Source organism: Gadus morhua, chromosome 10, assembly GCF_902167405.1.
Source record: "Gadus morhua chromosome 10, gadMor3.0, whole genome shotgun sequence".
NCBI classification, from domain to species: domain Eukaryota; kingdom Metazoa; phylum Chordata; class Actinopteri; order Gadiformes; family Gadidae; genus Gadus; species Gadus morhua.
In genome coordinates this window covers 8,212,698-8,224,753 of record NC_044057.1, presented here as the reverse complement: position 1 = coordinate 8,224,753, position 12,056 = coordinate 8,212,698, and positions in this window count along the sequence as shown.

The window sequence follows — 12,056 nt, the reverse complement described above, 5'->3', positions numbered from 1 at the left end:
TTGAACGTTGATGCAGATAAACCGGCTTGTTTACTTATGTTTGTTGTAATATTAACTGGGCGGACTTCCTGGAGTTCCACTTCAGTATGGAGACAAAACAGAACCACAACAACAAAGTTCTGGATCAATTTTCCCTAAAGTTAGAACCAAGAAGACAAGTACAAAAGATACAACTTAATCCTCTTACCTCTCCCTCTCGGCTGAGTCACGGACAATTGGCCGACCGCTATCAGGGAGCGGTCAGCGATGTCCGCCCTGACTGATTCACTGTGACCCGAAGAAGCTCTTCCAGAGCTGCTGGCTGTTGCTAGATGCACTGCATGGCTGCTGCTCTTTATGGCTGCAATATGGGGACGAAAGCCAAAATATGAAAGTTTTTTAAATGTTTTTGTTTCACTGATATGACAGCGGGGCAATGCGGCAGGATAGTGTTGATCGGGTGATGAGTCCCAGCAGAATAGTACTAGTTTCCAACCCCAATGTCTGCAATCTCTCTGTAGGCATCAGCGAGCAGGATCACCTAACCTTACATAACCTAACCTAACCTAACATTACTTAACCATACCTAACCTAAAACTGAAACCACCCTCCAGAGTGGAAAACTTGAATACGCTCCGCCGTAGCGTTTCCGTCTGCACTGCCAAGACGCAAATCTCTGCTCAGATCTGCTCACGTCGCGTACGCGTTTACGTCACATACATGCCCCAGTGCAGGGAAATAAACAAACATGTTGGATTATTTCCATGTGTCGGACCGTCAAGCTGCTCTGGCAGCTCTAATAAACTTGCAGGAGTCTTTCCAAGAAATGTACAGGATATGTACAGATAGTATTACTGAACAAAGAAGGATCTATAATTACGTTCTGGTTTTCGCGGCGCAGATAAGAGAAGGAGGAAGATTCTAAACATGCACTCAGACATGGCGGTGTTGTGTGATAGTGTACCACAGCACCACCTAGCCGCCTGACATGCATACCCTATCGAATTCCACACACTTTTGCGTCACTGTTACGGCCTCCAAACAACTGAATAAGATACCCGGTGGCTCGAATTGGAGACCCCAACATAAAGGAAGGACACCATGAAATAAGATGTTTTAACAGGTTTTATTAACCAAATGAAACCATAGCTGAAATGCAGTATGAATACTTTACCAAATAAAGAAGTCTGCAAACCAAAAGGGACCTGGCGATGCCGGACAAACTCAGCAAAATGGAGGGGGGACCAGGCCACCCCCTATAGGGACGTCGAGGCTGGCCCCCCTCCCTGCCTGACAAAACCAAATTATAAACTAAGAACTAAACGGAAAAGTAGGACCGCCGGCCATCCCCAGGCCTAGATCAAAGATTACAGAAAGAAAAGGCTATTTAACAACTCGTACTGTGGGACTAAGGTGTTGCCGGGTCTGTCCTCCCTTTTGCAACTGACTTTGCTGGCTTTATACAGCAGGCTGGTAATTGGGCGGTAGCGATCTCAGATTTGCTGCAGGTGTGTCAGCCTGAGTGCCAGCCTGATGAGAAAGCAAAGACATGGGGGTTTAGGCACAGCACAGTGATTGAATGTCTGAATGATTGAGTCATGGCCACACGCAACAGTCACCATATGCACGCAGATTTCCTCCCAAAAACGCTTGTCTAAACGCGGAATAAAAAGTTAAGACGCTTTTGCGTCTTCTGTTCAGACCGTCATCATGTAAACGTTGCCCTAGCCTAACCTAACACAACATAACCCTAACCTAACCTAACCTTACCTAACCCTAACCTAACCTAACCTAACCTTACCTAACCCTAACCTAACCAAACCTCACCTTATCTAACCCTAACCTAACCTTACCCTGACCTTACCTTACCTAACCTAACCATACCTATGCTTACCTAACATAACCTACCCATCCATATCTAACCTAACCTAACCTAACCATACCTATCCTTACCTTAGTTGCTCCCTAATGCATGTAAACATGAAGAAGCACTAGAAGTGGCTTTGGATAAAAGTGTATATTATTTTCAACTATTACGCACTGCAAACCGAACATTACAAGAACCAGTTATTCTGGCTGTCAAACATTTGTTTTACATAAATTATTGAATTGAGAAGCAGTCATACTCAGTGGGCATCGCCAGGTCGGGCGGGGGCGGGACGTCTCAATCAGGGGCCTGTCGAGGAGTTGGCATGGGGTGGAACAGGCCACCCCTGGGATCTGATTGGCTATCCCAGGTGCGACTGGGATTAGGGATGGGGATCATTAATATTTATCGATATCGATACCATTTTCGATACTCCTTAACGATCCAAATCTTTATCGATACCACTATCGATACTATTCTATTAATTGGTGGGAATACGAAGCGTTTTTACTAGTGATGAGGAAAATATTTAGGAAATAAATAATTGCATTTAAATTAAATATGTTATTCTTAATAAATATTGACATCACTAGTTTTAGTTATATAAACTTAAATGATTAGAGCACTATACAACTGTATTAGTAAGACAGAAACATGAGTTATACAGTATTACTCATGTTTCTCACCAAAAACTAAATTTACCGTTTCTTTATGTTACATTTGAACGCATCATGATAACCTCACAGTCGTTTTACTGAGCCAACCTCAACACATCATCACACAGCACATCTGAAACTTTATTTACTTTTTAAGATACCTAACTTGTATGCTGCTGATTACAGCACCGATTTCACAATTGACTTCACTTGTTTTTCTTCTTATACCTGTTTGCTTACAATTCCATTCAAAAACATTGGTGGACACGCTGCAGTGATTGGATTGATTTGATTTAAATGCCGTGACGGGACTCGAGGGGCACAACATTACGTTACAAAAATAATAATAAATGAACGACGGGACTCGATAGTGGTATTGATAAGCCCAAACGTTAATGATTTCGGGTTTTGAAAGAAGTGGAACCGGGTCCTTGATTGAACCGGGTTTCGATCCCTACCCTAACTGGGATAGCCAGTCACACCTGGCTATCCCTAACTAGATTAACCCTCATAGGGTGTTCGTTTTTTTGTTTCACAGGAGGTGCTGCTGGGTCTGGTGGACCCATTGCCTTTTAATTCAACATAATCAAGCTTTTTTTTTTTTAGATACTCACCAGATGGTTACTTCATCCCAATTGCAAGTAATATAAACAACACATATGTTACATTTGTTCACTTTACCTTTGTTAAATCACATTTATGAGTAGAGGTGCCACTCGTTTTTGTTTCTTTTTGTATTAAAATGCAACAAAATAAGGAAATGCCTCATAAAACAGGCATAACTAAACTAAACAGGAAATAATCAACATCATTAGAAATTGAAACATACTCAATAACATCTGCCTGAACAACACATTAAAGCAGGGGTCTCAAACTCAACGTACCTAGGGGCCGCAGGAGGTAGAGTCTTGGTCAGGCTGGGCCGCATCAAGTATTCCACAAAAAAAGGGACCACAACTGACCCAATCTAAGTTAATGATCGGGCTATAATTACGTTGGCTATGTAATCGCCGAAAACACAGGACATTTCATAGCGGTTGCTGGAAACCGGAACATTTTAGCGTCCTTTGGCTTTTGTCAGGACTCAGGACACGCAACTCAAAATTGGGACTGTCCTGGCAAAACCAGGACATCTGGTCACCCTATCACAAGTGATAAAAAAGCGTGGCAAGCCACTCAGCAAAAATGTGCGTTTGACAACAACGCACTAACACTAAACTTTGATGTCAAGTAGGGGGTCACAAAATATCATCCCGCAGGCCTCAATTGGCCCCCGGGCCGCGAGTTTGAGACCCCTGCATTAAAGCCTTTGAACACGGCCATTATACGTATATCAGACTATACCACACATGAGGGGCAGAGTCTCACTGTGTGTGTATTGCCTATGTATTTTTTGCACTGGTTGCATGTATATTGTGTTTTTCTGTCCATCATGGGTCCACACACTTCACAGCGTTTCTTTTTGGCTGACGGGCTGGTCCTACATCTGGCTGCTTGCGGGTTGTTCCTGGGGCTGGCTGCTTGCGGGTTGTTCCTGGGGCTGGCTGCTTGCGGGTTGTTCCTGGGGCTGGCTGATGCGGGTTGGTCCTGGGGCTGGCTGCTTGCGGGTTGGTCCTGGGGCTGGCTGCTTGCGGGTTGGTCCTGGGGCAGGCTGCTTGCGGGTTGGTCCTGGGGCTGGCTGCTTGCGGGTTGGTCCTGGGGCTGGCTGCTCGCGGGTTGGTCCTGGGGTTGGCTGCTCGCGGGCTGGTCCTGGCTGCTCACGGGATGGTCCTGGGGCTGGCTGCTTGCGGGCTGGTCCTGCCTGCTCACGGGATGGTCCTGGGGCTTGCTGCTCGCAGGCTTGACCTGGCTGCTGAAGGGCTAGTCCTGAGGCTCTCTCTCTCTTCAAACTCGGTGTCAGACTCTGAAATGTTATCCTCACTTACCGAAACTATTTCCTCTGCATCACCATCAAAACCCTCTGTCTCTTCAAACATAAACTGTAAGGCAGTCTGAACAGAGAATCGCTTTGCCATCTTGATCAGTTGTGGTATGGAACCACGCTGACAGAGCTTTTTTATAGTGTCAGGTCCCCAAGCTTGGTTCCCGCAAGACAGAGGGTGAAATGTGTGGGAATATGGGTGTAGATAGTGTTGGGTGCTCCAATTTTGCAACCTTGTGCGGGAACAGTGGGTGCACACTGTGGGTGCTCACACCAAGGGCCCATTCACCTGCTTTACTCTTTCCTTCTCTCTCTCTCACACACACACACACACACACACACACACACACACACACACACACACACACACACACACACACACACACACACACACACACACACACACACACACACACACACACACAGAGGAAGAAGGGAAAATGAGGGTGCACACTTAAACTAGCTCCGGGTCCACTGGACCCGAACACCCTGTGTGTAATATAAATGTGACGGGGGGGTATACAGGGGGGGGTCGGGTCATTGAAAATGTTTTCTGATTTGCCAATGAATCTTAGTTCAAAAAATGTATTATTTGTATCACTTTTATAAAGCTAAAAACTGAAAACGGGTCCCACAGACCCGAACACCTTTGACGAGTGAACCAAACATGCCACACATGCCACATGCCACAGATAGCCTGAACCCAAAGAAGAGTGAGAAGTTATGATTTGAGCGGAGCGGTCAACAGCACTTCACAGGGAGGTCTCCGTTGGTCCCGGGCTGTTACCCCGTTACCGTGGTAAGACCCGGGCTTCAGCCCCTGAAGAACAACCTTTTTTTTTCAGCCCCGATCCTGATCTCCCCCTGCCCAAGAAGAAGGTGTGCTTCAGAGCGACACACAGCAGTAGAAACACCCGGTGTGTGTGTGTGTGTGTGTGTGTGTGTGTGTGTGTGTGTGTGTGTGTGTGTGGTGTGTGTGTTTTTTTTGCCCACACAGTAATACATGCCTTAAACAATAACAATAAAGATAGAGTAGAATCATCAGAAAAAAATAAATACACATTTTTTGAGGCGTGTGACCTAATTTTTCTCCATATGCTGTTGAATTTTTTTATAGATGATCTAATAATGTTATTAAGGCTCCTGTGTTTGTTTTGTGTTTCCATATGCTCGAAGCCAAGCTATAAATGTTGTGACTGTTATAAGACACAATGTAAAATCGAAAGACCAGTGAAATATTTTCATGCATTTCAAGTATTGAAACCCTACTGAACCGTCACACTTCTTTGTAGATTCTTTGTTACTCTTATTCAAGTCATTATTTGGATGACTTTCTTTACTTCTATTGTGACACTGCTTATTCTGGTTCCTTTACACTACACCAAAGTCATAACACATTTTACAACCAGCTAATCAGGTGATTCATGAAAGTGAGAATGATGGCTGATCCATCCATTTTTATCAACTATCATTCTTTAAAAAAAAAAAAATTTTGGAAGTTCAATCTAAAGTGGCCATAACGTTGGCTACATATACCACTTAAATATTTAAAACCCTAATTGGAAAGATACTAACCTTCTCTAACTAGAAGTGAAGTTAATAGAGTTCCCCTGTGGAGTAGAGGGTTATAAATTCAAAGGCTAAATCAGACCACAGTAGGCCGATTCAGGTTATTGTTCCACGGTATTCTATTTCAATGCTCTACTAATCTGCAACAATAATTTAATTTATTTTGAATTTAAATATCTACATTTGGGCCATTCTTAATGCACATTTTGATATTGTGATCAATCACCATTAATCACAGGATTATCATGATATTACACTGATATTACTTTTATCGAATCACAGTATGTATATATATATATACATATTGATGCAGTCTCCTCTCATATCAATGCAGTCTCTGGCTTTATGAGGCAGAACATTGAGCACAAGGCCAGGGAGCGGATTATTGCAGCATGGAGCTCAGAGGGGGGGGGGCCTTATCTCTGGCTCCCCCACCTTGGTAGGGCAGCCATGGGCAGGCTGCACTCACACTCTGGGTGACCTTGAAGCAGTGCTGGAGACTTCCAGCCTCTGTGGGCCTGCAGGCTCCTCACCTTCACCAGACATCAACCATGAGTGTCGCTGTTCACACAGAAACACAAACATTATGCAGGGATTTCAGATAATGAATATATATGTTTGTCCGGGGAAGCCTTTGTGTTGTGTTGGCTGTTTTTGTTTGAGTCTGGTGTTGTACACTGCTCTGTTCTTGACCTCATAGCTGAAGAGGCAGAGGACATTGGCAATTCATCTAGGTTAGTTCTGCTGATGGTTTAGTTGAAAACATGGGATAATAAGCTCCTTGACTTCGGATTCTTCCTGTGTCTTTGGTGCCACACCAACCAGGCTCCACCTCACTGTGGTGGCTGGGGTTGGATCAGCCAGTTTAAAGCAGTGTAGACATCATGATGAGATTGGAGCTTTAATCTTGCTGCTTGATGGCGTGGCAGGGTTTCAATGAACGTCAAACCCTGACTTCTGTTTTCCTTGAATTTCAATGAGAATGAATAAGCTGAAGTGTTCAAGTTCAAACCATATTCACTAGCCTCGTTCTTTTCCATTGTCCATTCAGAGCTGGAGGCCCCAGACGAGTTGTTCCTCCAGGGTCAGACAGGGCTATTCAGTGAGACCTTATCTGCTCCTATGTCTGCTGGCTGCTGTCTCCTCTTAGTAGGGCAGAATGAGTCATGATGGTCTACCAATTCTGACCTCGTACCCAGAAAAGTTCAGGGAAGAGGGGGCGTCCAATGTGCGGACATCGGCAGGAGAGGGTGGGACTTTCGAGGGAGTGGTATCCAATCCATTCACACGTTTCGGATATTGCCTTGTCAAATTCTTCATTAGAAACACTCCATATCTATTCTCCTTGTCTTTGTTGTTGTTGTTCTCCTCTTTATTCTTCTTGCTCCGGGGACTGTCAGCTGATTACGCAGCTCGCGTGAAGGAGGACATTAGGAGTAGCGTTGGGTCGCAGAACGATCCAGAGCTGACCGGATGCCATCCAATAATACTCAGCATCCCTCTCCTTGTCTGGAGCGATTCCCTGCATGGCCTCACTTCTAATGAGGCGTGTGACCCGCTGAGCACCACTGTGTTTATGCTCTCCATCATCCGGGCCATGCGGCACAGAAACACTTGAGTGCCACTAATTCAAAACATTTCCTACTCACGTCATTTAATGGGGTTGTGGAGGGTTCCTTTACAACATGGAGTTGCAATTCAATTAAAAATAAACAAGCTGGTCGATATGAAATCTGGTTGTTATACAAACTCATCTCCCCCGGCCAGTCTATGAAAACAAAATCAAAATTCCTGAGGAATAACATTTCAATTACAGCAGCTCTCAATGTGCTCGGGTTCATTCATATTCCCGCTGTCCGCCTCCTGTTCTAATGATAATCTATACACACGTCAATAAAGAGACTAACAAGCTGCTCCGGGAGACCGCAGACACTCTCAAGGTTCTGCCAGTGGCGGCCGCTCGATGCCCTTGGGCTCAGCAGTGGCCGTGAGGAGGAAGAGGGGGAGGAGTAAAAGAGAGATACAGGCTGGTGGCTCCCAGGTAAGCCCTCTGGGGTGTGTGCGCAGTGGCTGAGCAGGCTACAGGGAGATCTAATCCCCCATCATGAGGCTCATGAGTCCTCCCAATTGGCCCGCACATGTTTTATCCTCCATAAAAGTAATGTACAAATTAGTAAAAGACAACGACGATTTTATTACTGGCGACTAATGAGAACATTATATATATATTTTCTCTTAAAGGTTGGGTATGGGATTGCGAAACGCCAGCAGATTTTGAAAATACACAACTCAAATGGTCCTACCCCCTCTCCTTCAACGCTGACTCTGACTCCACCCATTCCAAGTACCTGGACGCGCAATCATGCACGAGCGCGAACACAGATGCGCGAGAGCGAGCCAGGCTAGCGTCGGGTTTTCCTTCTCTTTGCTGGTGGTGGTGGTGGTGGTGGGGATAGTGGCGTCTTGTCTGCCATGGAAATTGTCTTCTACGGTTGGTCCAAATGTGGATTAACTAGTTCCAGTAGCAACCGCAGGATAATAACAAACAGGAGCTTGCTCTGGGTCACGAGCTCTGGGTCACGAGTACTGCACGAAGGGGTCGCGAGCGAGGCACGGGGGAGGGGGAGTGCAGTACGACCGTTTGATTGACGTACTTACTGTCCAATGCAACTCGTGGCTCTGGAAATCATTGGCTGGAGTTTTTCGAGCCCTGCCCTGCCCAGATGATTGACTTGTTTAATTTTCATGTCAGTACTTCTAACTCAGTGGCTGTAAGTGGGTTATGATAAGGATTTCAAGTAATTTTGCAAAAATGGCCAAAAAAGCGAATTCCATACCCAACCTTTAATCACCATTGATGTTGTTAATATTTGAATCGGATTAGCTCGAAAGGTAGTTCTCATTCAAATGTATAAATGTATGATCAATAAGCGAGAAATGCAATTGTAACTCAATTATTTGCTGAACAGAAGTAAATCACAGCTGTCAACAGCTATCTATAAAGTGACAGCAGTGAAAGTATATTGTGTTGCTCTTTTTTTTCCGTCACAGTCCTCAAATTAGTTCGCAAACTGGCCAAAATAAAACAAATTCACACCTAAATCACTCAGCATTCAAGGTCTCCATCGTGTTTTCCTCAGATTGGTAAAATAAAAAAAAAATCTATATAATTTGTGAATATGAATGCAAAGTAAAATCTACCAAACATAAATTACTTTTGATACCGCACATTTAAAAACAAGTATACTTTAATAAATCCTGCTTTTTTCATGACACTAATTATGTTATATAACCTGAATTATTTTGGATCTAAAATAACCATAGTAATGTTGAGACTGGTTTCGTTCTTGGGTGAGTTGAGATCGAGATATTTCTGTGAAGTTTGTAGTGACACCTAAACACAGAAAACGATATTTTACCATGAAAGCATGTTCCGTAGCTCTGTAAATCTGGTACCTGCAGGCTTAGGAACAGGCATGACAGCTCTGCAAGACACCCGCATGTGTATCTCAGTTTGACTCGGAGAGATACTCCTTGGTCAACTCTGAAACAGTGCTTATTGCTCTCTCATCCACTTTTGTGCTAATGAAAAGCATGTCCCAAATCTGTCGCAGGAGATTAGTTGAATATCATTACTATTGTCCTTTTGCCAATGCAGATCCGCTCTATCCTCTGGGATTATTTCCCAACCCATCCAGACGTGCTGTATGACTTCTCCCTGCCAGGAGAACTAAGTGAAGGTCTAGTCCATGATATAGACTAGAAATACACTAAGACACACTGAAAACTGAAGCAGGCCCTGTCTGAGCCACACCAATGGAATGGGTCTCGAGGCAACCACACTTCCATAATGTACGCATTATGCCGTCTCCACTCAACTCGGAATAGAGTTTCCATCATATATAGACATAGAACACACAGAGGTTATAACCATGGTTGAATTAACTAATTAAGATAATACAATTCAAGATATTAAATGGGGGTAGAACTAAACACCAGTCCACAGAAAAACCTCCCCTATCAATCCATGAGCTCTCTATAGTCCAATTGTCTGTCAATCAATCAATCAATCAATCAATCAATCAATCAATCAATCAATCAATCAATCAATCAATCAATCAATCCATCCATCCATCCATCCATCCATCCATCCATCCATCCATCCATCCATCCATCCATCCATCCATCCATCCTGTGCCCAATTATTCTGACTACTGCGGTTACAAACGGTGCTCTATTCACTGGTATTTGAGGTGCATAAAACGTGTGCGTCAACTAAGAGAAATGACAGGCTGAGTTATGCGCTCGTGGATGGAATGGTGATGTTGACACGTGATATATACGAGGTCTACTGTGTGATCTACGAGGGGGTAAGCGTGAACATAACCGGAACAGCTCGCCAGAGATCTACATCAATCTCTTGTTGGGAGAGGGGATTATTGAAACGCAGTCGATCCTAAAATGACTGATGTTTCCCTTTTTGTAGTGCTGCTGAATGGTTTAACAAAGACGAGTGAATTGGTATTCATAGTTGGGCTAGTCCTTAGCAGTGAACTCGGCCAGCAAATCAGTAGTGTGGAGTCCACCCAGTTCTGGCAGCTGGTCCCATTGATTGCATATTTATAAATTAGCTCGACAACGCAACCCCACCTCCCTCCTAAGTCAGAGAAGCATTGACAGATTAATTTGCCGTTGCCCAAAGATGCCTTAAAGGCTTTTCTCAAAAGAAAGTTTTTGGCAAACATGGCTGACATTTCATCTCAGTTGAAAATGCAAAATTAAAATGGTTTCGGCGTTAAAACGCGTATTGATAACATTTCTAGTGAGACTTGTTATTTTTATTGTCATAATCTTCGTTCAGTGATTGTATCAACACAACATCAAATACCGACTGTTGACGAGGGCACTTTAGCGTTGGTCGCTGACCAGAAAGGTACCCTTCGGCGTCGGTCACTGACGGGAAAGTTACGCTTTGGTGTCGTCTACAGACGGAGAGGGGGTTCAATTCACTACAATGTAATGCCATCCCCGGCGATGTTTGACGTTCAGAGCGGGTGCTCCAGCAGCCCATTCACTCCTGTATTAACCTGACTACATCTCTAATAGACGCTGTGAGCATCTTTCCTATTGGATAGTTTTTAGGATATTTTTCTGTGAAAATGGCGGTCATACTTTTTATTCTGGGTGGAAAATATGATATTTTAGTATAGTTACGCCATTAAAAGTGTTTATGTAAACATTTTTAGCGCGAAATGTGTATTTTACTTTCAGTGAAATACACATGTGGTCAGATGATTTGGTGCGGGTGATGATTTGGTGCGGGTTATGATCCGGGCGGCTGAGTTCTGAATGATCTGCAGTCTGTTGATGAGTTTGGTGGGGAGTCCGGTGAGGAGGGCGTTGCAGTAGTCTATGCGTGATGTGACAAATGAATGAACTAGGATTTCAGTGCTGGATTGGGTCAGTGATGGGCGGAGTCTGGCGATGTTGCGGAGGTGGAAGAATGCAGTCCAGGTGAAGTTGTGAATATGGGGTGCGAATGAGAGGGTGTTGTCCAGGATGACGCCGAGGCTCTTGACTTTGGAGGAGAAGGGTACTGGGAATCCATCAATGATTATGAGTGGAGCTGGGGTGTGTTGTGATTTGGTGAGGGTGGATTTGGAGCCGATTAGGTTAAGACATGCAATGTCGGTTATCTCAGCCATTGTTGAGAATGAATTGGAATGAAGCACCGTTGGCGGGCAAAAGATGTGGCGCGACAAATTCACCTGACAAAACTTGCACAAAACTTGCACAGCGACAGATTATGATTTGTCGCGCGACAAAACTTGGGCGACAACGCAAACGGGTGATATATGTGTCTTTTGGTGTGAACGCAGCTTAAGGAGCAGAGGGGGCCGTCGATGATAACCACCGTGGCAACCATGAAGGTCCCGTGACGTGGACGCAGGCCCATTGAAAAGAAAAGGACATAAAACGTAGGCATGTCACATGTTTAAAGAAGTTATTGTATTTATTTATTACACGGCTCTTCTCAATGCTGTGGAGCGCTCCGTTCACTTGC